General features: G+C 34.9%; 1 long non-coding RNA gene, 4 other non-coding genes and 1 pseudogene across 5 annotated transcripts in view; all 6 read left to right on the top strand.

Annotated features, from left to right (window-relative positions):
• LOC109455530 (uncharacterized) overlaps positions 1-25646 on the top strand; it is a 103693-nt gene that overhangs the window by 5320 nt on the left and 72727 nt on the right. Inside the window, exons 2-5 of the long non-coding RNA XR_012494522.1 lie at positions 4980-5065; positions 11311-11415; positions 22285-22356; positions 24329-24415. This is a non-coding gene — a long non-coding RNA (uncharacterized LOC109455530). The remainder of the gene's footprint in view (positions 1-4979; positions 5066-11310; positions 11416-22284; positions 22357-24328; positions 24416-25646) is intronic.
• LOC141570893 (small nucleolar RNA SNORD113/SNORD114 family) lies at positions 5779-5850 on the top strand. Its single transcript, XR_012495338.1, has one exon. It is a non-coding gene; the product is annotated as a small nucleolar RNA SNORD113/SNORD114 family (small nucleolar RNA).
• LOC141570903 (small nucleolar RNA SNORD113/SNORD114 family) lies at positions 12198-12269 on the top strand. Its single transcript, XR_012495345.1, has one exon. It is a non-coding gene; the product is annotated as a small nucleolar RNA SNORD113/SNORD114 family (small nucleolar RNA).
• On the top strand, positions 14808-14879 carry LOC141570886 (small nucleolar RNA SNORD113/SNORD114 family). Its single transcript, XR_012495331.1, has one exon. It is a non-coding gene; the product is annotated as a small nucleolar RNA SNORD113/SNORD114 family (small nucleolar RNA).
• LOC141570891 (small nucleolar RNA SNORD113/SNORD114 family) lies at positions 22985-23059 on the top strand. The gene has a single exon (XR_012495336.1). It is a non-coding gene; the product is annotated as a small nucleolar RNA SNORD113/SNORD114 family (small nucleolar RNA).
• LOC141570897 (small nucleolar RNA SNORD113/SNORD114 family) lies at positions 25087-25163 on the top strand (annotated as a pseudogene).

The raw sequence follows: 25646 nt of genomic DNA, 5'->3' as shown, positions 1-25646 counted from the left end.
TTTACTTCATGCCCATGCGTGAAATACTAGCATTTCTCTTGAGAGCATCCCAGAAATCCATAAAACCAGAGCTTCGGTTCAACGTCCAGAGCATCCTGATTCCCTTCCAATTTGGATGTGATTTGTCTTTATTGAGATTTCCCAACCAGAGACAGGTTGACTGTCCCCACATGGTAAACATACTGGGCTGGAACAATTCCCACTTGCAAAGGGAGAGAACAGGAGGCCTAGAGCAGGTCACTCCATTGCAGCTCTAGAACCCTGCTGGGCAAATGACGTGACATGTCCCTACCTGAGGCTGTCACCTGTGTAAGAGGGAGAATAAAGACAAATGTTGGTAATAGTCATCATTCTTATTCTTACTCAGGTGAGCAATTCAACTGTGTTCATTGAAATAATAATTCAGAATTGTTAATTGGCTAAGTCAATAAAAAAAGGAGTATTATTTGAGGGTCAATGTTGAGAAGTAGGGCCAAACATGGACCAATGCTGAAACTGTGGCACAAACAAAGGATTCTGGTTAATTCAGTATTTCACAACTAGCATTCATTCAACAACTTAATACTATTCACTCTTTTTCACACCCGATTTCTATTTTACAGAATGAATGGCTCATTAGCCATTCTGTAATGATGGAGGGCTTACCTCTGTGGGTAAGGAGCATGGAGGCTGATTAAGTGACAGAGTTCTTGGATGCTTTGCTCATGGATGTTGACTGTATTACGTAACAGAAACAAATGGCGTTATACATTGATACGATTGCAGGAGGCCATGCGTGAAGCAATGAGAGTATGATGTGCACCAAGAATCATGATGACTCCAGTTCAACACAATTTAGTTCCATTAAAAATACACTAAGGCCATTTTATTTAGGTTATTGGCATTTTAATGTTGCATATTAATTTTATATCCCTGTTGATTTAAGCATTCCCCATTGATAAAGATCTATACTATTAATTGGTTGAGAGGGTAGCACATAGGAAGATAGGCAGATATTGTCAGTGTTCTACTGCAGAAGAAGATGGTGGGTTCATATTAGTTCATTGTGTCATCTTTGAAATATAGACAAAAGAAAGAGCTAAGAACAGGCTAGTGATGAATGTGGCATTGCTGTGTAGCAAGGATGTTGATTTATATGTTATTGATGATTATAGAAAGACATGTGGTATGTTTCTGTGGGAAATTAGCCTGTGGACGCGTGGCCACTAGACATAGGTGGCTGCCAAGCACCTGGAATGTCGCTAGTCTGAACTGAGATGTGATCTATGTGGAAAATACACACCAAATTTAAGAGTCAGTATAAAAAAAGTAAACTATTTCATCAAGAATTTATTTATATTGGTTACCTGTTGAAATGATAGTATTTTAGATATATTGGGTGAAATAAAATCTACAATTATAATTGATTTCACCTGGTACTTTTTAAAAAATGTAGATTCTAGAAAAGTTAAAATATATGGGTGGCTTACATTGTGGTTTTGTTGGCCTGCACTTCTATAAACCAATGATATGAATGAATGGATATTCAAGGATCTTTTTCTTTATGTTTTTTTTTGACCAATGGGTATTGGTTGTATTATAATTATCTAATTAATGGATCAATTAAAAGTGGGTAAATGAATGAGAAAAATGGGAAAAAGCACAAAGTAAATATTAAAGTTTATATTAAACAGATTATTTAAAATTTTTTTTTATGAAGCTCTAAAATGCATAAAAACAATGTAAAGGGGTTAATCCCTTTGGGTAATGAACTTATATGAACAGATGTGTATAGTAATTAATGCTGTTGTATGGGTTGTTGGTGTGTTGCTAGTCTTTAAGTTTTTAATTTTTAAATTTTTTTTTTAATTTTTAAATTTTTAAATTTTTTTAAAGGAGGGCGCAGCTCACAGTGCCCCATGTGGGGATCAAACCGTGAACCTTGGTTTTATTAGCACCATGCTCTAATCAACTGAGCTAACTGGTGACCCCCTAATTATTATTTTTTTTATTTTATTTATTTTTTATTTATTTTATGCTCTTTTTAAAAAATTTATTGGGGTGACAATTGTTAGTGAAATTACATAGATTTCAGGTGTACAATTCCGTATTACATCATCTATAAATCCCATTGTATGTTCACCACCCAGAGTCAGTTCTCCTTCCATCACCATATATTTGATTATTTTTATGTTTTTAAAGAAAGTGACCTCCATGAACAAATAGCTGCTTAACTAATTAAATAGAAGAGAGTTAAGCGTGGCAAGCGCTGAGTGCAAGCAGCATAGTGAGCCCAGTTGTTGGTTAATCCATATGGGCACCACTGAAATCCACAGCAAAAAAGATCTCGTCTCAGTTCTGTGGGAAATAAGGCTGTAGTTAGAGGTTAGGCAGATTGCAGGGTCTTCATCTTAGATTTTGGAGGCTCAGGGTATTGATTATGTTACTACTATGTAAGTGAATCAGTGCATCAATTAAATGTATAAATGAATGAAAAAAGAGGGCCAAGGATGGACCAATGATGAGTGCATATAATAAAGCAATAATTATTATTAATATGTTTTTGAAGCACTGAAGTCCATTAAAAAAAACACTGACATCAATATCTAAAAAAGGGAGGATGTTTCCTTAAATAAAAAACGGTGACGAGGGCCAGTATTGAGACTGTGACTGATGATAAGAATTATGATTAATCCAGTTTGTTCATTGAGTTCATTGAACAACGACAAAGTTCTAGTTGGTTATCTCTGCAGGTAATGAGCAGGTTGACAGATGTTAGTTTTATTCAGAGTTTTTTGATCAGTTTGTTTGGATTCCAAGCTATAGATTGGAAGGGAATGAATAAATAAGTTAATGCCATAATCCATTAGTTGAAAGTGGGACCAGTAATAAACATAAGTTACAAAACTAGTATTAGGATAAATTCAGTCTTCATTGCTGGTGTCTGTATACAGGATATCAAGTCTAGGATCCCACCTATTTGTTTAAGGTTCATGGATAAATTCATGTTATATTGTTTCAGTTTGGGTTGTTGATGGATTTGCTCTTGTTAATTTTCTTCTAAAAGATAGGTTTAGGATTAAATTAGTCTGTCTAATCAAATTAAATAACAAATAAGCAAATAGATAAAAACATAAGAGGGTCAAGGATGAACACTGGTGAAATGTGCCATGAAACAAAATTCTGGATTAATCCAACTTTGAGCAAGTGAGGACCATTAAAAAAAATGATGAAAAAGAGTGCTTCATTCATTTTACAGTTGTTTAATAGTTCATTTTCTGTTTCACCGTTGTTGATTTATACATTCTACCAGTTGTAAAGATTTCGGTTTCTAACCTCTTGAGAGAGAAAACACAAAAAAAGATGGAAAATTGTTAGTGAAGTAAACAGAGACATTCCTGGATTTTCTTTGTTACATATTTGAAACTTGACCAAATTAGAGAAAAACTAAAGAAAGATGGCCAAGCATGGCCACGATGAGTGTGGGTTCGCATAAGAATAACAGTGAGGTCCACTATAGAAGGAGATCCAATGTATTAGTTCTGGCAGAAATTAGGCAAAAGACAGAAGTTAGTAATATTCTTACATCTTATTCTTGCTTTGTTGTGATTCATGGATATGATTAAGTAATTTTTAGTCAAGCAGTGAATGAATCAATAAATGTATTAATGAATGATGAAAAAAGTCCCAAGCCTAGATCAATGACAAATACCCAGGGGTGTCTGGGTCCAGGATTTTGATGAAACCCTATAACTCTGAGGTGCATTATAAAAACAAATTTAATTTCCTGTCTGATGGGGCTTGAGCTTGTAGGTTAAGGTAGGAATAGAGGCACCTTGCTTTTGGCTTTGGTGGGTCTTAGGTATGGGTTCGTTTATTGGTGAATCAGTACATGAGTGAATAAAGAAACATATCTATGAATGAAGACAGAGAGGGCTAGATATTTATAATTATGAGAGTATGTAATGAGATATAAATTATTATTAAATCATTTCTGAGGAGCTAAGTTCCAATAATCGCTCTTCACAGAGCCTGGGGCTTTTACCATATTGATTGAAAACATGGGCAGATGTATATAAGAGTCAGTGTTTCTGGGTTGATGGTTGTTAATTTTATTAAGAAAAGGGAAACAAAATAAATAATCAATTACAGTACTCCCTAATTAAAGAAGATTAAGGATAGACCAATGTTAAGAATGCATAATATGAGAGGAGTTAGGATTAAATCAGTTCTTCTCAATCAGTGTCATTTTTGAAAAACACATGTAGTTGTTTTTCTGTGGGTATTGTGTTTATGGGCAGATGTTAGTGTCCTGTAGGACTCTTGCCTGAGGTATGTAGGTTCATGAATATTGATGAGATTACTACAAGTGAATGAAGGAAGAGATTGTTAAACAGAGGGCAAACAGTGAGGATAGTATGTGTATGTCATGAAAAAATGTTTATTAATCTCAGTCTCCTTTTCTGATGTCCATGTACATAGAAGGGGATTGGGGCTCTGCCCACTTAGGGTAGAGCAGACAGTTACCTATGATAGTATTTTAAATCATTTTACATTTGTTTTGAAAAGTGAAAATATGAGTAAGTTATTCTACGGGTAAATAAACCAAACAAATAAAGGAATGAATTCATAAAGTAGTGTCAGGCATAGATCATTGGTGAGAATATGTCAATAAATAAGGATGTAAACTTAATTCTAATCTAGGAGGACCCATGGAAAAGATAATCTAGACTATTACTTATGTGCGTAGGGTTTAACTGACAGAATTTGGAATGGGCACAGTTCTTAATTCTTCTACTAGGATGTAGATTCAGTAGTTGTCATCATATTATATATGGTAATCATTTAAAAAAATAAATAAAAAGGGGCTGTTCTTGGGCTAATGGAATGTGATGACAAGGGGGATTTAGGATAAATCAGGTACAACAGGACTAAGGAAGGTCTTGTTACAAATCTACACTAGTTTTGCAATTTTCTAAAATTTGCCTTTTACTCCACAGGTTCAATATACCCATCTGGTTGGTCCATCATCCGGTGATGAAGAGCTTGGCTGTCACTTCTGTGGATAAGGAGCAAAGGGACTCGTGTAAGTAACAGAGTTCATGTTCTTGGTCTGGAGGGGTTTATTCGTGTCATCTGTGGAATTGTTTCAAAGGAGTGAGTAGCTATGCAAGCGTAAATCAAGTCAGAGAAGGCCATGCATGGACCACTACTGGGTGTGCGTAATGAACCACTAATTACGATGAATCCATTTTAGTACAGCCGAGGTACATGAACAACAAAGTTGGAAGGCTTTGCATTCATTTTCACAGTTGCCTAATATTCCATTTTATTTTTGCACCACATTTTCAGAAAACCTCTCTGTTGATAACGAGCCAGGTTGCTAAATCATTGGGAGAAAGCATCTAGGAAGATAGAAGGTATTGTCAGTGTTCTAGTTGTGGGGTAAGATGATAAGTTCATTGTACTATTTCTTAAATATGAGGAAAATAAAAGATGAGCAAGCAGAGCGTGGTAAGACACATGGTATGGGTATGAAGCAAGGTTATTGATTAATCCATACGTGTAACACTGAGGTCTAATTAAAAAGAGATCTCACTTAATAGCTCTGTGGGAAATAAACCTGTAAACAGCTCTCTGCTATATTCAAAGATATTGTTCTTGGGTTTTTGTGATTCATGGGAATCAACTTTTATCAGTAAAGCCATGAATGAAATAATCAATAAATAATGTATAAACGATTAATACACAATGTACAAATAAATGTACAAATAAATAAATGAAGAAAAGGGTTGAGCTTGGATCAATGATGAGTAATTCTGGGGTATATGAATCAAGAATGCTGATTAAACCCTAAACTCTGAGGTCCGTTAGAAAGAGACCTAGTTAGTCCCTCTGCGGGAATAGAGTTCGGAGCAGAAGCTCAGGCCCGTTGGGGCTCTGGCTCTTGGGTCTTAGTAGTGGTTCCTGGGTATGGATTGTATTGACGTAAGTGAATGGATGAATGTGTGAATAAGTAAATGTGTTAAGTGAGTGAAGATGAAGAGGGTCACATGTGGATCATTTATGAGAATGTGTCATGAAATAAATAATATTAGTAATGTATTTGCTTACAGTGAGTTCCAATATAACCCATAAGTAAGAGGTGTTGTTACTCCCTTGGGAGCACGTAGGAACTCTAGGCACACAGGCACACACAGATAGATGCATCGAAGTGTCCATCATGCCATTTTGGGTTGGTGGGAGGTTGCTGGTTGTTAGTTTGATTAAGAAGAAGGAAAAAATGTTTACATAAACAGTGATGACATAACTATCTAATTGGGGAGAAGCAAGCATGGGCCAGTGTTGAGGATGTGTATATGATACCAGTTGGAATTAATCTAATTGTGTTCACTGAATTAATTAAAAAAAAAGAAAACAAATGAAAAGGGATATAGTCAGTTATTTCTGTGGGTAATGAGCTTGTGGGCAGTTGTTAGTATTTTGGGTGTTCAAGTAAAGAGTCTGTAGATTTTTGGGTAATTACATAGTGTTACAAGTTATTAAATTAATATGACTATATCTCAAATGATTACTTAAAGGAAGGCAAACAATGGACATTATGGAGCACGTAATGTGAAATAAAGTTAAGGACTAATCGTTATAGCTTGCTGATGTCCATATGAAGAAAATGGGACCTAGTTTCTTCCTACTTGGATTAAGTACAGAGACAAGGGCATGCAAGAGCAGTACTTCAGTTTTGGTTGCAATTGGATAGTTTATATTACGTTTTATATTTATATATTTTATATACTTATAAAATGCATAGTTTTAGAAAAACGAGTAATCACATTATTTAATTAATAACTAAAAAAAATAAATATAAGAATTGATAAAATAATGTAAGATAAAGCTAGGATTATTGGTGAGAATGTACCATGATACTAGGTTTCAAATTTTTCCAATTCTGCACAAGTCAAGTTCATGAAAATGATTAGTAGGCTGTTAACTAAGAGTAGGGAGTATATGGTCATGTGCATGTGTGATAGTTGCAAGCCTTATTGTTGAGTAGGGTGTGAGATTCAAAGACGCTTACTTAACTGCGTTGCTTAACAGTAAAAATAAAATAAGGTGATAAAAAGTAGCGCAGTTTGTGCACCAATAATGTGACTGTGATGTGATCCAGGTTTATGATCAACCTGGCAGTGCAAGAGTCACGTTCATTTAAAAACCCCTAACACAGACTGTTTAGAATTGGCTTTTTCCTTTAGAGCATGAGCACAGCACAGCCAACTCATTCATTCTCTCATGGCAACGACCTTAGTTGTTGTCTCTGTGGGCGAAGAGCACAGAGACCAATATAAATAACTGGCAAGTTCATGTTCTTGTTTTGGGGAGTTTCTGCATTGTTTTCCAAGGAATTATTTTAAACAATTGAATATATATATATATATATATATATATATATATATATATATATATATATATATATATATATATATATATATCATGAACCTTAATTCATAACACATTCTCATTGTTGGTCAATGCTTGGTGTTTTATGATTTTATGAATTTTGTGAAAACACCAACCATTGACCAACAATGGGGATGTGTTATGAACCCAAGTTCGTGATTAATCATTTTTAGGGCTAAATAACAGTCCATTTTAGTTTGGCTCCAAAATATATTTAGACATTCCTCCCTTGATAAAGATCATGGTTGTTTACTTGTTGAGGGTGGAGACCATAGGAAGATGGAAGAAAGTTACATTGTTTTAGTTGTGAGGGAAGGTGCTGTTTCATAGTTGTGTATTTCTACCATCTTTGCAATATGGACAAATTAAAGAGACAAGCAAAAGCCTATTATCAATATGGCATTGATATTGATAATAGGCTGTTGATCAATCCATATGTGCACCCAGAAGGACGTTGGAGAAAGGCTTCCAGTGTATTAACGTTGTGAGACACGTGCAAATAGCTTTATCTTAGTATCTTGTTCTTGGCTTTTGTGATTCATGGATATTGATTGTATGATAATTTATGCATGTAAAAATGATCCAGAAAGGAAGATGTGAATGAAGAAAACAAAAAATGCCAAGTCTGGATCAATGATGATGATCCTGAGATGTTTGAACTAAGAATTCTGATTAAGCTCTGTCGCTCTGAGGGCACTGCAAGGAGAGATCTAGTTATTTCTTCTGTGATAACCATACTTACGGTCCAAGGAGGGAGTATTTGGGATCCTGTGCTTGGGCATAGATTTTTTAAAATTATAAATGAAATAATTCATCAGTAAGGAAAGAAATGAAGGAATGAATGAAGATCAGGAAAGCCACACATTGTTCAATTACGAGAGTCTGTTTGGAAACTTTTCTGAAATACCGAGATCTAGGAAAAGCTATAGGTCAAGGTGTGACTCCTTTTAGCAGGCAGCAAATAGACAGGTCTGCCTGAGATTGAATGTGGTCATTAAGGATAGATGGTGGGTGACTGATTGCTTATTTTATTAGGAAGATGGCAAAATGTTTGCATAAATAGATAATTATCTAATTGAAAAAACGATCATGGACCAATGATGAGACTGTCCTGTGACAAGAGTCGTGATTAATTTAAGATGGTTTACTGTGTGCAGGTGATCACGTTAGTCTCATTCAGAATTTTTGTCCAGTGAGTTATAATTATAATGGTGACATAATTATATATTGTTATAAGTGAATGAATAGATTCATATCTTATTTAAAAGATGCAAAGCACACATGAATGGTAGGCCTTATTATGAAATAAGGATAATGCTTATTCTACTCTATACAACTGATGTCTATATTTTTTAAAAACCTAGGCTTTTCCCATTTTCATGATGTGCATGTAGATAGACGCTCACAATAGTATGTATTTTGGTTCTGGGTTGTTAACCATTTTACCATTTTGCCTTTTCCTTATGTAGTGAACAACTGGTGAAATTATTCCATGAATAATTAAATGTGTGAATGAATGAACAAACACATTAAGTAGAGTCAGGCGTGGACCATTGTTAGGAGTATGCCATGAAACCAGGCTTTAAATTTATCCAGTCAGCACAAGAAGGATCCATTAAAAAGGACAATCTAGACTTTACCTGTGTAAAGTATTTAGACGTGTTTATAACAGTCAGGTTATAGTCAGGTAATAGTTCTGACTTGTGGATTAGGTGGTAGCACTGGTGCTCGTTATATTTTTTAAAATTAAATAATTGAGTAAATGAAAAGTACTTATATCCTCAAACTAATGAAATGAAGCAAGTTTTATATCTAATCAAGAGCTCTACAGTTAGTGTCCTTTAAACATACCTAAATTTATGTTTTCTCATTATTTTGAAAGCCTGCTTTTTACCTTAGAATTAACACACCATAGATGATTTAGTTGTATGTAATGATGAAGATTTTGGCTTATCCCTTTGTGTTTAAGAAGCATACATACTAAAGTGAGTAACATTCAAATTTTATGTACTTGGTTAGGGGAACTTGTTCATGAGTGTTCACTGAAATATTTCAAAGTACAGCAACATAAAAGTATGAAATCAAAGAATGCTGTACAGTGACGGGACTAGGTTATGAACCACAGATAATGATGATTAATTCAATTCTGCACAACTGATGACTCCTTAAAAAAGTGGAAGGTGTTTCATACATTTTCAGAGATGCTTGCTGTTCTCTTTCATATTTATATGACAGTCGATTTTAACATTTCTCTCTTCAAAAGATCTCAGCATATGAGCATGTGGATAGTAGACCTTAGCAATATTCAGGGGTCTTATTTTTGAGAGTTTGTGATTTATGTGCATTGATTATATTATTTAATCAGTGAATGAATCAATAAACAAAGGGATCAAGGACTGAAGGAAGGGGTTCGAAGCTTGGGCCAGTGGCGACTCCTGGAGTGGGGGTTGGCTCGGAATCCAAAATTGTGATCGATGCCTGTGTAGAAGTCTGTGGACTGTTGCAAAAAAAGAGATAAAGTGAGCTCTTTGGGAAGTGAACTCAGGAATGGATAAAGAAACGTGTAAATGAATAAAGATAAGGAGGGCCACACATGGACGAATTATGAAATTACCATGTTTCCCCAAAAATAAGACCTAGCTGGACAATCAGCTCTAATGCATCTTATAGTAAAATAAGACCGGGGTAATATAAGACCAGGTATAACTAATATCATACAATATAATATGATATAAAATGTAATATACTGTAAGACCTGGTCTTATATTAATTTTTGCTCCAAAAAACGCATTAGAGCTGATTGTCCGGCTAGGTTTTATTATTGGGGAAACAGGGTATGTCACAAAACAACGATTATTATTAGTGCATATTTGAAGCAGTGGGCTTCATAGATAAACAGATCAAAGCTCTGAACCCTTGGATAAGGACAGTATGGCAGGTATACTAAGGGTCTATGAGGCTGTTTTGATTGTCGGTGGGTTGTTTTAATTAGAAAAGGACAACAAAGTTTACATACGTAAACAATTGTTTAAATAATTGTCTCATCGGGAGAGGGCCAAACATGAACCAATATTGAGAATTTATCACATGACCAGAGTTATAATTAATCTAACTCCATTCATTGAGTTTTACTCAAAAAAAAAAAAAATCAAAAGAGAACTTAATCATTATGTTCGTGGCCATGACACTGTAGACAGGATATTCAGTGCTCTTGTCCAGTGTCTTGCTTCTCATTGATGGTGATGTACTGTTATAAGGGAATGAAGAGTGCATTTATATACAGATTAGTTATTGCAAAGAATGCCGAGCGTGAGCCAATGAGCAACCTGTGTTGAGAACCAAAGATGGTGGTTCCTCCTGTTAAGCCTAACGGGTGTCCAGGTAAAGAAAAGGAACTCTAGGTCACCTCTGGCTTTGGCTAAAGTACACATTGAAATTTTCATGGAAAAAGTCTTTAGAAAAATGGGTAGATAATTAATTTGCTTCATGCCTAATTATGTACATGAATAAACAATGAATCACTCCACATCTAAATCAGAAAAATTTGTGCATGATTGGTGACAATATGCCATAAAACAGATTTTCATTTATCCAATTTTGTATAGGTTAGGTCCACTAAAATCAATCATTGAAATCTTAAATTTATTAATCGGGTGTATGCGGGTAGATATTTATGATAGATAATGGTTCTTGTTCTCATGTTGGTGTTCATTGTATTATTTAAAGATAAAAACTAAATAAGTCAATGAATAAAGTATGCCATTCTTGGGCAGTGATGAGATTATGAAGTGACCCAAGTTTATAATTAATTTAATACTGCAAGACTAACTTCCATTAAAAAATATCTAACTACAGGCTCTTTCTTTCTTTTGAAAGTCTGCATTTTTACCAAGTGAACACATCGCAGATGATTTCATCATTCTCTAATGCTAAAGAGCTTGGCTTTTACAAACTCTATGGGTAAGGAGAGAAGAGATGGATGTAAGTAACAGTTAAGAGTTTATGTTCTGGGGTTGGGAGCTTGGTTTCTGGGTGTCGCTTGAATTTTTCAACATCATAAATGGGTATATTAATAAATAAAACCAAGTAACACCAGCACAGGCCTGAATTGGGATTTATGATTAAGCCGATTTGGAAGTTCTAAAATCCAATAAGAAATATGAAGGGTGTTTCATTGATTTTCAGGGCTGCTTCACATTGCATTTCATTTTTGCATTGCAATTCATTTAAGTGCTTCTCCACTGATAAAGATTTCAGCTAATTCCTTGAGGGAGGAATACACAGAAAGATGGACAAAATAGTTGGTGTTCTAGTTGTGGAGTGAGATTACGGCTTCCTTGGCTAGTCATTGCATCATCTTTAAATGAAAAAGGGCCAAGCATGGATCAATGGAACTAATATGAAGCAAGGATGTTGATTAATTTATATAGGCACAAAGCACATATACAGAGGGTGCCAAACAAATGTATACACACTTTAAGAAAGGTGAAAACTGGATTATAGTTGTAATACTCAATATATACCAATAACAAAAGGTGAATACAAGTCATGTGTATACATTTTTTTTGGCTACTCTGGTATATTTTATGAAGAATGCCCTCATCTATTAGCACTGTGGGAAATGAGCATTTGGACAGTTATTAGTGATATTCAAGGATGTTTTTGGGCTTTTTGATTCATGAGATTTGATTGTATTATTATTAGTGAATCAATGCATAAAGGAATAACAATACATACATAAAGGAATAAAAAGGTGTCCGGTATAGAACAGTGATGAGTGCCCTGAGATATGTGAGTCAAAGATTTTGAGTACACTTTGTAACTTTGAGGTCTATTAGAAAAAGGAAGTCTAGTTATTTCCTTTGAGGGAGGGGGGCTTATAGCAAAAGTTAGGAGTAGTCCGAGGTCAGGTTCCTGAGCTTTAGTTCTTAATGTCTGTGAAATGTATCGTAAGTGAAACCATGCAAGAATCAATAAAAGTGTGTCAGTGAATGATGACCAATTATGTGAATCTGCAGTGAAACAAGGATTGTTGTTAATTCTATTATGTCCTGAAGCACTGAGTTTCATAACCTAAATAGATGAAGTCTCTCTTACCATTTTCCATAAAGATGTATCCTATTCTATGAGAGCCCGTGTTGGCGTTTTGCATTGGTGGTGGGTAGCTGGTTGTTGGTTTTATTTAGAAAAGGAGCAAATCATTTACATTAAAAATAATTGTTTAAATAAGTGCCCAATTGAATGAAGGCCAAGCCTGGGCTACTATTGAAAATATTATACTAGGTATGATCACACCGACGTTGTTCACTAGTATTTGAAAAAAACAAAAGAGTACCCGGCAGCTTGTATCTGTGGACACTGAGCATATGTGCAGATACTAGAGTCAGTCAGTGTTCTTGTCCAGTGTCTTGGCTTGCATTCATTTTGAATGCATTGTTAAGGTGAATGAGTGAACGAATGAGTTTATATTTTGGTCAGTTATTTAAAAGAAGGTAAGCATGGGTCAGTGCGGAGTAGGTGTCATGAAACAAAGATAGTTAAATCATTTTAGCTGAAGAAAAAGAAATGTAGATTTACCTGACTTTAGACAAAGTCCATATTGCAATGATATGAAATGATATTTCAGTTTTGACTACTGATGGGTTTTACTCTTCTTCTTAAAAAAAAAAGAATAAATGATCAAATTATTTTTTGAGTAATTAAATGAGAGAAACATGAATGAGTCAATAAGTGTATAAATTAGGGTAAATCTTTAATGCTTCATGGCACGCTCTAAGCAATGCACAAATATATGGCCCTTAAAAGATGAATGAGCTGTGTACTGTGTGGTTAGGGAGTATATAGATGGATCTTAGTACTAGTTACATTTATTACTCTTGTGTTGGTTGCAGGATTTAACAGTATTTACTACATTAATGAAAAATTAAGCAGTAAATAAGTCAATATACAAAAACTAGAGTCATTGTTGTGCCAATAATGAGAATGTGATAGGAACCAAGTTGTACGATGAATCTAGTACCTCATGATTTCAGTCCACTAAAAAATCATTAGGTCTATGCTGTTCCGTTCTTCATAAAATGTTCATTTGACTTTACAGAATGGAAACACAATAGCTGATTTGTTTTCACAATAGCTGATTTAATTATTCAATAGTAATAAATAGTTTTTACCTCTGAGGTTAAGGAGCCTACAGACTATAGTAGATAATAGTCAAAATGCACAACCTTGGTTTAGGTGGTTTGTTCATTATGACATTATGTCAGAAGAATAAATACTAAATATGTAAATAAAATCAAAAGATGCCACACAGGGACCAGTAATGGAAATTAACCAAAGTTTATGACTAATCCAATTCCGGGCAACTGAATTCCATTAAAAAGTGATGGAGAGCTTTTAGTCATTTTCAGAGTTTATAATATTTTATCTTGTACCATGGTTAATTTAAGCATTTCTTCAGTGATCAAGATCTTAGCTATTAACTCCTTAAAGCAGGAGCAGATAGGAAGAGGGAAGATGTATCATTGTGAGATATGACTGTGGTTGGTTGATCATTGTATTGTATTGGTTATCTAGCTCTGTGTAACAAATTACCCTACAATTTCGTGGCTTAAAACAACAGTAAGCATTTGTTATCTGTTACAGTTTCTATAGGACAGGAATCCAGGAGAGGCTTAGTGGGCAGTGTTACCTTAGGGTCTATTGTGTGGTTGTAGTCAAGATGTCAGGCAGAATTGCAGTCATCTGGAAGCTCGACTGAGGCTGAAGGATGGCTCACTCACATGGCTGGAAAGTTGGTGCGGGTTGCTGGTGGGGGGCCACAGTTCCTTCCTTCGTGGACCTCGTTTCAGGACAGCTCCTCACAACACCACAGCTGAATTCCTCTATAGCAGTCAACCCCAGAGAGAGGAAGGTGGAAACCTGGATGTATTTATAGCCTAGATTCAGAAGTCAGACACCATCTCTTCCACAGTATTCCACTGGTCATAGAGGCCAAGCATGAGTTAATATGGGAGATTGCAGAAGGCTGTGAATACCAGCAGTCACGGTCATTGGGAGCCATCTTGGGGGCTGGCTACCACAGGTACCGTGTTTAAAACATGGAAAAATTGAATAAAAGAACTGCAAACATAGACAAAGTATAAATATGGGATTGACGTAAAGCAAGGAAGTTGATAATCTATATGCATAATGCTGAGATCCATTGCAAAACAGATGTAATCTCTTATTTTATGGAAAACAAGCCTATAGATACAGCTTCATAATAGTCTATGATCTTGTTTTTAAGGTTTTTGATTCCTGTATATTGACTTTGTTATTATTAGTGACTTAACGAGGGGATTAGTAACAAAGGTACAAATACAGGGTACCAAGTATGGACCAATGATGAACATTCTGGGGTGTCTGAATCAATGATTTTGATTAAACCCTGTAACTCTGAGGTCAGACACCTTGTTAAGCCTCTATGGTAAATGAGCTTTCAGCTGAAGTTAGTAATATTTAGGATTTTGTTATTCGGCTCTTAAGTTTCATAGGTTAGGATTGTATTACTAGAAGGGAATTAGTAAATGATTAAATAAATATATGAATGAAGACAGGGTGAGCCATATGTGACCTTATTATGAGAGTGTGTAGTGTATTTATTATTATTAATACAGTTCTGAGGTATTCAGTTCCAACATCAGTTGATTAAATATAATCCCTATTGGGGTAAGGAGCATATAGAGATAAACACCCAGAAATCAGTGCTGTTGTTCTCATTTTGGGGAGGTGCTGGTTGCTTATTGAAAACAAGGAAATGTGATCTAGTTGGCTATGTCTGTGAGTAATGAGCACATGAACAGCTGTTAATACCATTCAAATTTCTAATCCACTCTGTATATTCATGAATACTGATGAGGTTATGAGCGAATGTATAAATATATTCATCTCTCAACAAATTATTTTGAAAAGGGTAAAGCAGGATTTCTCGGTCTCCCACTGTTGACATTTGGGGCTGGATAATTCATGGGAGGCTGTCCTGTCACTGTCCTCTACTCACTAGATCATAATATTGACCCCTCTGTCCCAGTTGTGACAGTAAAAAATGTCTCCAGACGCTGGCAAATGTCGTCTGGGGGCAGCATTGTCCCCATTTAGAACCTCTGTGGTAAAGCATGGACCAATGAACGGCATGTGTTACAAAACAATGTGAATTATTTGTCCTGTTGTACCTTGCTGATACTCAGATAAAGGAAAAACCAAACCAGGTTCTTCCCACTTTTGGTTCAGATTCATATGCATAGTTGCATTTAATTGTATTACAATTTGGGTTGTTGATGGGTTGTGTTTTCTCTGGAAAAATAAACTGATGTTTAAATTTTCATGAGTACAAAATAAATGAAGAAGCAAAACAATGAATGAATAAATAATTACATAAAGTAGGGTCTAGCATGGACTATATTGGTGAAATTGTGCCAGTGAAAAAAGGATTTAAATTCATCCAATGCTGCACAAGTGACATCCATTTAGTAAAAATGTTCTATGTTCTTACCATGTGGATAGAGATTAAATAGAAGGATACTTACAATAGTTACTTCATATTCTTGTGTTGGGTGTTAGGTAAGTCAATAAATAATATTTCAGGCCATGCTTGGGCCATTGATTAAAATGTGGCACGAATCAAGGTTTAGGATTAATCTCATACAGGCCTACTAATATCCCTCGAAAAATTTAAATGTATTCTTATATTCTTTTGTAAATCTGCTTTTACTCTGCACAATGGATACATAATACCTAACTTAATTATTCTCCAGTGGTGAACATTTTGGCAGTCATTTTTATAGGTAATATGTGTTAAAACAGATCTAAGCCATAAAGTTTATGTCTTTGATTTGGGGGTTTGTTCATGGGTTTTAATATTTCAGAGAAACAATTGGGTACATATTTAAAGAAAATAAAAAAAGCACCATTCATTGACCAATGGTAGGAATTTATTATGAACAAAAATAAAATTAGATAATTCCAGTTCAGCACAAGTGAGGCTGTTAAACAAAATAAGATGGAGGGCATTTCCATCAATTTCAGAGTTGAATACTATTCCATTTTATTTTTGCAGCACAGCTAACTTAAATTTCCATAAGTGACCTAGGCTGTTGACTCTTTAAAAGGAGCACATACTCGTAAAAGGACACATCAAGATGTGTGGGTTCATGGTCATTTGCTGTACCATATTTAAAATATGGAAAAATTAAACAAAAAGGAGCAAGCATGGATCTACAATGAGTACGAGATTTCAGAGAAGCAAGGAATTTAATTATACGTGTGTGTGACATTAAGATTCATCTGTTGATCTTAGCAACTTCAAGGTTCTTATTCTTGGTATTTTTATGGTGTCAATTTTGTTATTGTTAGTTAATCAATGAATGAATCAATAAACAAAGGTGCAAATGAGTGAAGAAAAAGAGTGCGAAGGCTAGACCAATGATGAGTATCCTGATGTGTTTGAACCAACAATGTTGGTTAAGCCCTATAGCTCTGAGATCCATTAGAAAAAGAGACTTACCCTGTTATCTCTGTGGGAAATGAGCATACAGCGTAAGTTAGGAAGTGTCAAATCTTGTTCTTGGTCTATTGGCACTCTTCAGTATAGACTATACGTTTATAAGTAAGTCAATGTGTGAATACAAGCATGAAATGCATAAATGAATGAAGACAAGGAGGGTCTTAATTGGACTAATTATGAGAGGACGAGTATGTAATGAAAGAAGGAACAGGACTAATACAATTGGGAAGTGTTGGGTTCCAGTAAAACAAATAGATCAAGGCTCTTACACTTTTGGGTAAGGAACATAAAAAAGAACTATATGTACCATATTTCCCCGAAAATAAGACCTACCCCGAAAATAAGCCCCAGTTAAGATCGTCAGCCAGATGGACGCATTTAGTACATTATGACGATGTTCCAGAAGAAGGTGACATGACTGTATTTGAATAAAGGTAGATTGTTGTACAAGAAAAAATAAGACATCCCCTGAAAATACAACCTAATGTGTCTTTTGGAGCGAAAATCAATATTAGACCCGGTCTTATTTTCGGGGAAATACGGTAAAAGGCAATGCTGCTGATAATGGGTAGCAGATATTTGCTTTGATGTTGCCTCTTTTTTTAAGACTTTTTTTTAAAGGAGGGCTCAGCTCACAGTGGCCCATGTGGGGATCGAACCGACAACCTCAGTGTTAGCTCCACGCTCTAACCAACTGAGCTAACTGGCCACCCCCAATTAAGACTTCATTTTTTTAGAGCAGTTTTAGGTTCACGGCAAAACTGAGGAGAACGTACAGCGATTTCCCATAATCCCCCTACTCCCACACATGCACAGCCTCCCCCACTGTCAGCATCCCCCACCAGGTGGGACATTTGTTGTAATCGATGAACTTATACTGACACATCATTATCCCAAATGTCTATAATTAGCCCAAAGTCTATAATTTGCATTAGGTTTCACCCTTGGTTTTAAATTTAATGGCTATAGACAAATGTGTAATGGAATGGCATGTATCCATCATTGTCGTATCATACAGAATATTTCACTGCCCTGAAAATCCTCTGTGCTCCACCTATTCATTCTTTTCTCCCCTCTAACCTCTGGCAACCTCTAATCCTTTCATTGTCACCACAGTTTTGCCTTTTCCAGAATGTTATATGGTTGGAATCATATAGTAAGTAACCTTCCATCCTGCCTTTTTCCACTTATTAATATGCATTTAAGGTTCCTCCATGCCTTTTCATGGCTTCAATAGATCATTTCTTTTTTAGTGCTGAATAATATTCCATTGTTTGCATGGCACACAGGTTATCCTTTTGCCTACTGAAGGACATCTGTTTGCTTCCATGTTTAGGCAATTATGAATAAAGCAGCTATAAACATCTATATGCAGGTTTTTGGGTGGACATACTTTTTCAACTCCTTTGGGTAAATACCAGGGCGTGTGATTGTTAGATCTTATGGTAAGAATATGTTTAGTTTTTTAAGAAACTGCCAAACACTTGTTCTACTAGATGTGTAGTGGTACCTCATTTCAATTTGCATTTCCCTGATGACATCTGATGTGGAGCATCTTTTCATGTGCTCATTTGTCATATGTGTATCTTTTTCGGTGATGTGTCTGTCAAGGTCTTTGGACCATTTTTTTAACTGGGTTTTTTGTTTTCTTATTGTGGATTTTTAAGATTTCTTTGTATGTTTTGGAGAATAGTCATTTATTGGATATGTCTTTTGCAAATATTTTTTCCCGGTCTATGACTTGTCTTTTGTTCTCTTGACAGTTTCTTTGCAGAGCAGAAACTCTTAATTTTAATTAATTTTAATTAAGTTCAGGTTATCAATTATTTCTTTCGTGTATCGTGTCTTTGGTGTTGTATTTAAAAGTCATCGCCAAACCCAAGGCCATCTACGAGTATATAGGAAAGCGATTGACTTTTATATTTTCTACACAGATGACCATATCATCTGTTAACAAAGACAGTTTTATTTCTTCCTTCACTAATAGCATACCTTTTCTTTTCTTTTCTTGCTTTATTGCATTAGCTATAACTTCCAGTACAATTTTGAGAAGGAGTGATGAGAGGGAATATCCTTGCACTGCTCCTGATCCTGGTGTGGGAAAGCTTCTTATTTCTTGTCATTAATATGATGTGTGCTGTAGGTTCTTTTTCAATTTGAGGAAATTCTTCTCTTCATAGTTACTGATGAGTTTTTATCATGAATAGGTGTTGGATTTTGCCAAATGCTTTTTCTGCGTCTATTGGTATGATGTGATTTTTTTCCTTAACCTGTTGATGTGACAAATTAAATTAATTGACTTAAAAAATTTAAAAAAAAATTATTAGTTTCAGGTGTACAAAACACTGTAATAGTTAGACATTTACACCCCTCACAAAGTGATAACCCTCCTCCCCCAATCTACTAACCCTCTGACATTCTATATAGCTGTTAGAATTACAATGACTCTAAATTAATTGACTTTTTTTTTTAAAATTGGGGAATATTGGGGAACAGTGTGTTTCTCCAGGGCCTATGAGCTCCAAGTTGTTGTCCTTCAGTCTAGTTGTGGAGGGCGCAGCTCAGCTCCAAATTCAGTTGCCATTTTCAATCTTTAGTTGCAGGGGGAGCAGCCCACCATCCCGTGTAGGAATTGAACAGGCAACCTTGTTGTTGAGAGCTCGTGCTCTAACCAACTGAGCCACTGGGCCACCCTAAATTAATTGACTTTTGAATGTAGAACTAGCATTGCATACTTTGGATAAATTCCAGTTGGTCATTGTGTAGTTCTTTTTATACATCGCCGAAATTCAATTTGCTAATATTTGTTGAGGATTTTTGCATTTTTGTTCATGAGAAATATTGTTCTGTAGTTTTTTTGTTTGTTTGTTTTTTCTTCCTTGTAATGCTTTTGTCTGGTTTTGGTGTTAGGGTGATGCTGGTCTCAAAGAATGAGTGAGGAAGTATTTCTTCTGTTTCTATCTTCTGAAAGAGATTGTAGAGAACTGGTATAATTTCTTGTGTAAATATTTGGTAGAATTCACCAGTGAACCCACCTAGGCCTGATGCTTTCTATTTTGGAAGGTTAGTAATTATTGATTCATTTTCTTTAATAGATATTGGCCTATTCATATTGTCTATTTCTTCTTGTATGAATTTTGGCAAATTGTGTCTTTTGAGGAACAGGTGCATTTCATCTAGCACATTTGCAGTCATAGAGTTGTTCATAGTATTTTGTGACAATCCTTTTATGTCTATGGAGACTGTAGTGATCTCTCCTTTTTCGTTTCTGATATTAGTAATTTGTGTCCTGTCTCTTTTTTTCTTAGTCTGACTAAAGGATTAATGATTTTATTGATCTTTTTCAAGGAATCAGATTTGGCTTCATTGATTTTCTCTATTGATTTTCTGGTTTAAATTTCATTGATTTCTGCCTTAATTTTTATCATTTATTCTGCTAACTTTGGATTTAATTTGTTTGTTTTTCTAGTTTACTAAAGTAGAAACTTAGATCACTGATTTTAAATCTTTTCTTTAAATAAAAATTGTATACTATATTTAAGGTGTACAGTAGGATGTTTTGATATACATACACATAGTAAGATAATTACTACAGTCAAGGTAATTAACATATATATCTCCTCAAATAGTTATCGTTTTCTTTCTTTTTTGTTTTTGTGATTGGAGAACCTGAAATCTACTGTCTTAGCCAATTTCCAGTATACAGTATGATATTATTAACTGTAGTCATCATGCTGTACATTATATCTCTAGAACTTATTCGTTCTACATAACAGCAACTCTGTACCCTTGACAGACATCTCCCTATTTCCTCCGTCTCTCCACTCCTGGTAACCACCATTCTACTCTGCTTCTATGAATTCACCTTTTTTAGATTTCACATATAAGTGAGATCATGCAGCATTTTCTTTCTGTGACTGGCTTATTTCACTTAGCATAATGTCCTCCAGGTTCATCCATGTTACTGAAAATGACAGGATCTTTTTTTTTTTTAAGTCTGGATAATATTCCACTGTGTGTGTATACCACAATTTCTCTATTCATTCATCTGTGAACAGATACTTAGTTCCTCTTTTCTAATATATACATTCAGTGCTACAAATTTCCCTCTAAGTGCTACTTTTGCTGCATCCATTTTTAAAAGAAACAGGATGCATTAACATAAATGGGTATTTGATTGAGTATATATCTCATTGAACGAGAAGCAGTTATGAACACATGCTGACAGTGTGTCACATGGGAAATGTTATGATTGATCATTGTATTCACTAAATTTTATTAACAACCCCAAAATGATATACCTAGTTATTTTTGTGATTAGCAAGAAGATAGACAAATGTTAATATCACTCAGGATTTATTTCTCGTGTCTTTGCATTCACAGATACTTAAGTAGTGTTATAATAGAATGAATAAAATCCTATCTTAATTATTTAAAATATAGATCAATGAATACCATCTTTTAGGAGACAATGATAATTATTAGTTTGGGTTTTCACTACTGATGTTTATAGAAAGAAAAATTCCTTGTAGATCATCGCATTTATTTCTTACTATTTTTTTAATCAAAGTTTATTGGGGTGACAATGGTTAGTAAAGATACATCGGTTTCAAGTGTACTATTCTGTAATACATCATCTATATATCATATTGTTTGTTCACCACCCAGAATCAGTTCTCCGTCTGTCACCATATATTTGATCCTGTTTATGCTCTTCTACTGCCCCCTTCCCTTATCCTCTGGTAACCACTAAACTATTGTCTATGAGTTTTTGTTTCTCTATTTGTTTGTCGTGTTCCTTTGTTGCTTTCAATTTTATATCGCACATATCAGTGAAATCATGGTTCTTGACTTTTGATGTCTGACTTATTTCACTTAGCCTAAAAGAGCATTGCATTTAATAGTCTTTGTGTTCTGGATTACTGGATGGTTTACCAGTTTGACTATTTAATATAACGAACATATGGCTAAGTCATCCCATAAATAATTAAATGAATAAATGAACATATAAAATAGAATCAAGCATGAGTCATTGAGAATGTGAAATAAGGATTTAAGTGTACTCAATTCTGCAGAAATAGCATCCATTAAAATTATCTTTTCTGTTAAAACTGTTACATATAAAGATATTTTTGATAGATGTTGTTCTTGTTCTTGTGTGGTGGATTCAAAAGTGGTTATTACATTATTTAAAAGTAAAAGTAAAATAAATACTGGACTAATGAAAAAGGACGAAAGTTGATTACTCTCTAGTTTCATGTAATTAAATACATTGATAATCTAGGTTAATTCTACTTTGTCCTCCACAGAATGACTCCAGGACAGCATTCATTTTCTAAGAAACAAAATCTTGGCAGTTGGCTCTGCGGATAAAGACCATAGTAAGTAAATCAAAGTTCCCATCGTTGGTTGGGGTGCTTTGTTCAGTGGTTTTTCAAAAGAATCAAAGCCTATAAAAGAAATAAAACCCCCCAAGTATGGACCAGTGATGGGAATATGTTCTGAATAAAAAAATTACGTTTAATCTAATTTGACACAATTGAGGTAATTAAAAAAAGATAGTAATCATTTCATTCATTTGTAGAACTGTTTAATATTACATTTTATTTTCCTCCACAAACGACTTAAACATTTTCCTGTTGGTGTAGTCCTCACTGATAACTCTGTGTGTGGCAGCCCATAAGCAAATGGAAGACATTGTGTTTGAGAAGGGATTAAAGGTCGTGGTTTCACCACTTTTCATTGAACCATCTTTAAAACATGGGGTAATTAAATAAAAGAAAGCTGCAGAAGGACCAATGGTAAATGTGGATTTGGTATGAAGCATGGATGTTAATTGATCACACATGTTCTCTGAGGTCCATTGTAAAAAGAGATCTAGTCTATTCCCTCAATGGGGAAAGAACCACGAATGGGAAGATCTTGTTCCCGGAATTTTATGATTGTATTGTTACTCATGGGTCAATGAATAAATAAATCAATGGCAGTATAAAGGAAGAAACACATGCCTGGACCAATGATGAGTACCATGGGGTATCTGAAACAGGAGTTTTGATTAAACCCATATGCAACTCTGAGGTCCACTACAAAGAGACACGTAGTTATTCCCCATGTGGGAAATGAGCCCACGTTATCTTGTGCGTGGGTTTTTGTGGTTCTTGGGGAATGGATTGTATTTTTATTATAAAATTGACCCACAAATAAATAAAATGTATCAGTGAAGAAAAAAAGTGGACAGGTCATGCACCTATTATTAAGGACTATAATGAAACATGGATTATTATTAAAATCTGGCTGAGACTCGACACCCATTGAATTAACAGCAAAGGCTCTTCCTACAGTCATTTGTACATTAACAGTCAGAGTTTTTGTTCTGTGTTGCTGGTGGGTTGCTGACTGACTGTTTTATTATGGGAATGGAAGCACTTTTACTCATATAAATAGTTGGTTAAATAACCACATAATTGTAAGCCACGCAGAGACCAATGATGAGAATGTTTTATATGATAACACTCATAATTAATCCAATCTTTTTAAAATTGATTTTTATTAAAACAATAAAAGAGAAGCAAGTCTGTTATACTTGATGGCAATGACCATGGGCAGCCATAAATTTTGTTCCATGTTTTTGTCTAGTGAATAAGATCACAGATGTCTTTTTATAAGAGATACTTTCAGGTTTCTCTTGTATAAGAGAAAGAAGGTATAATTTTATATCTTAATCTATTTTAAACAGTCAGCAAACCACGGCCCAATTAGGAACACATGTTATGATACAAGGATACTGATGCATCTTGTTTTCCAACAACACACATTCTAGGAAAAATTCTATGTGCTTCTGTTTATTGAAGCGTATACCTAGATCTTTGCAAGTTGTAAAAGTTTGATTCTAAGTTAGTGTTTAACCATTCTGAGTCTTCTTTAGAAAAATGAGGATATGATATTATTATTCCCTGAATAAGAAAATAAATCAGTAAGTGAGTGAATCAATGAATATATATAGTGGAGGATTGGTGAGACTGTACTTTGAAGCAAATGAAATATATCCAATTCTGTCCAAATAAGTCCTATAGAAAGATGACCTTGGCTCTCGCTATGTAGGTAGCAAGTAAAGTTGGGTGTCTTTAATTGTAATAGTTTTTATTTTGTGTTGAGCAATGAATTCAATGGTGTTCATATTATTTAATAGTAAAGTTTAAGTAAGTAAATAAAAGATTGACATTCTTGAGAAAATGAGAATGTGATGTGAAGTAGTGTTTATGATTAATCTAGACTGCTGACAAATTTCAATTTCAAAAGGCAAATGGTACCTTCATTGTTTTTAAAAATTAGGCTATTTGTTTTCCTTTATAGAATGAACACCACACTGCTGATTGAATTATCCTGTAATTATGAAGACCCTGGCTGTTACTTCTGGAGCTAAGAAGCGTAAAGACTGATGTAAGTAAACATCAACATAGGTGTTCTAAGCTTTGATGGGGGTTATACATGGGAACCCACAAAATTATTTCAGTAAGATAGTTAAATAATATATGGAATTAAGGAATGTCAATCATGAGCCCATGATTCGAATGTGTCATGAACTAAAATTTATGATAAATTAGACTCAGCCCCACTAAGGACCATCACTAAAGTGATGGAGGGCATTTCACATATTTTCAGAGCAGTTGAACTTCCCATTTAACGTTCTTGTCACATTTGCCTAATGCCCTCCTTCTTTGAGAACGATCTCAGTTGTTAACTCTTTGAGGCTGGAGTAGCTTAGAAGATGGCAGATGACAGTTGTGGGCTAAGCTGATAGGTCTATGGTTATTGATTACACCAACTTTGATATATGGACAAGTTCAGTAAGGGGGGGCAGGTGGACACTAGTCATAAGGAGGGGCTAGATAGGAAGGAGGGGCGCTAATTCCCGAGGTGGAAAACAGGTTCATGTGAAGAGTTTGCTCTACGTGATCAAGGGCAGTGAACAGATCCTGGTTGTTTTTAAGGGTTTCGTTCTCAGTTTTGTGTCATTAAAGGTTATTGATCATATAATTATTATTCGTGAACCTGGGAATGAAAGAATCAATTCAAAAGCATAAATGAGTGGAGCAATAGAAAGCCATGCCTGGATCAATGATGAGTATTGGTGGAGGTACTGAATCAATGCCTTTGATTAAGCCCTCTGTGTGACTCTGAGGTCCGTTATGGAAAGAGCACTGGTCAATATTCCCTGTAGAAATGAGCTAGGAGTAGAAGTTAGGAAAATTCAATAAACTTGTCCCTGGGCTTTTGTGGTTCATGGGTACAGATTGTATTATTTCAAGTGAATCAATGCATGAGCACATAAAGAAATGTATGTTTGAAAGACCCAGAGGCCTACTCATGGAATAATTAGGAGAGTGCAATAAAATAAGCTTCAATATTAAAACAATTCAGTAAAATGGACAGGTTTATAATTATCTTTCATATGGAACATATTAGTATCTGTAGTTAGGAGGCAGTGTTTTGAGGTTTTGTAGCTTTTTTTTTTCTATATTAAGAAAAGGGAACGTGTTTGCATCAGTCAATAACCAACTAAATAGCCATCTACTTAATAAATGTTCATATAGGTGGATATTTGTCATTGTTATAGATCTTAATCTTGGGCCAGGTGGTGGACTTCATAGTGTTTATTATGTTATTTAAA

Source organism: Rhinolophus sinicus, linkage group LG03 (genome assembly GCF_036562045.2).
Source record: "Rhinolophus sinicus isolate RSC01 linkage group LG03, ASM3656204v1, whole genome shotgun sequence".
NCBI classification, from domain to species: Eukaryota; Metazoa; Chordata; class Mammalia; order Chiroptera; family Rhinolophidae; genus Rhinolophus; species Rhinolophus sinicus.
The sequence above is the reverse complement of the archived record's forward strand: the minus strand, read 5'-3'. Positions and strand labels throughout refer to the sequence as shown.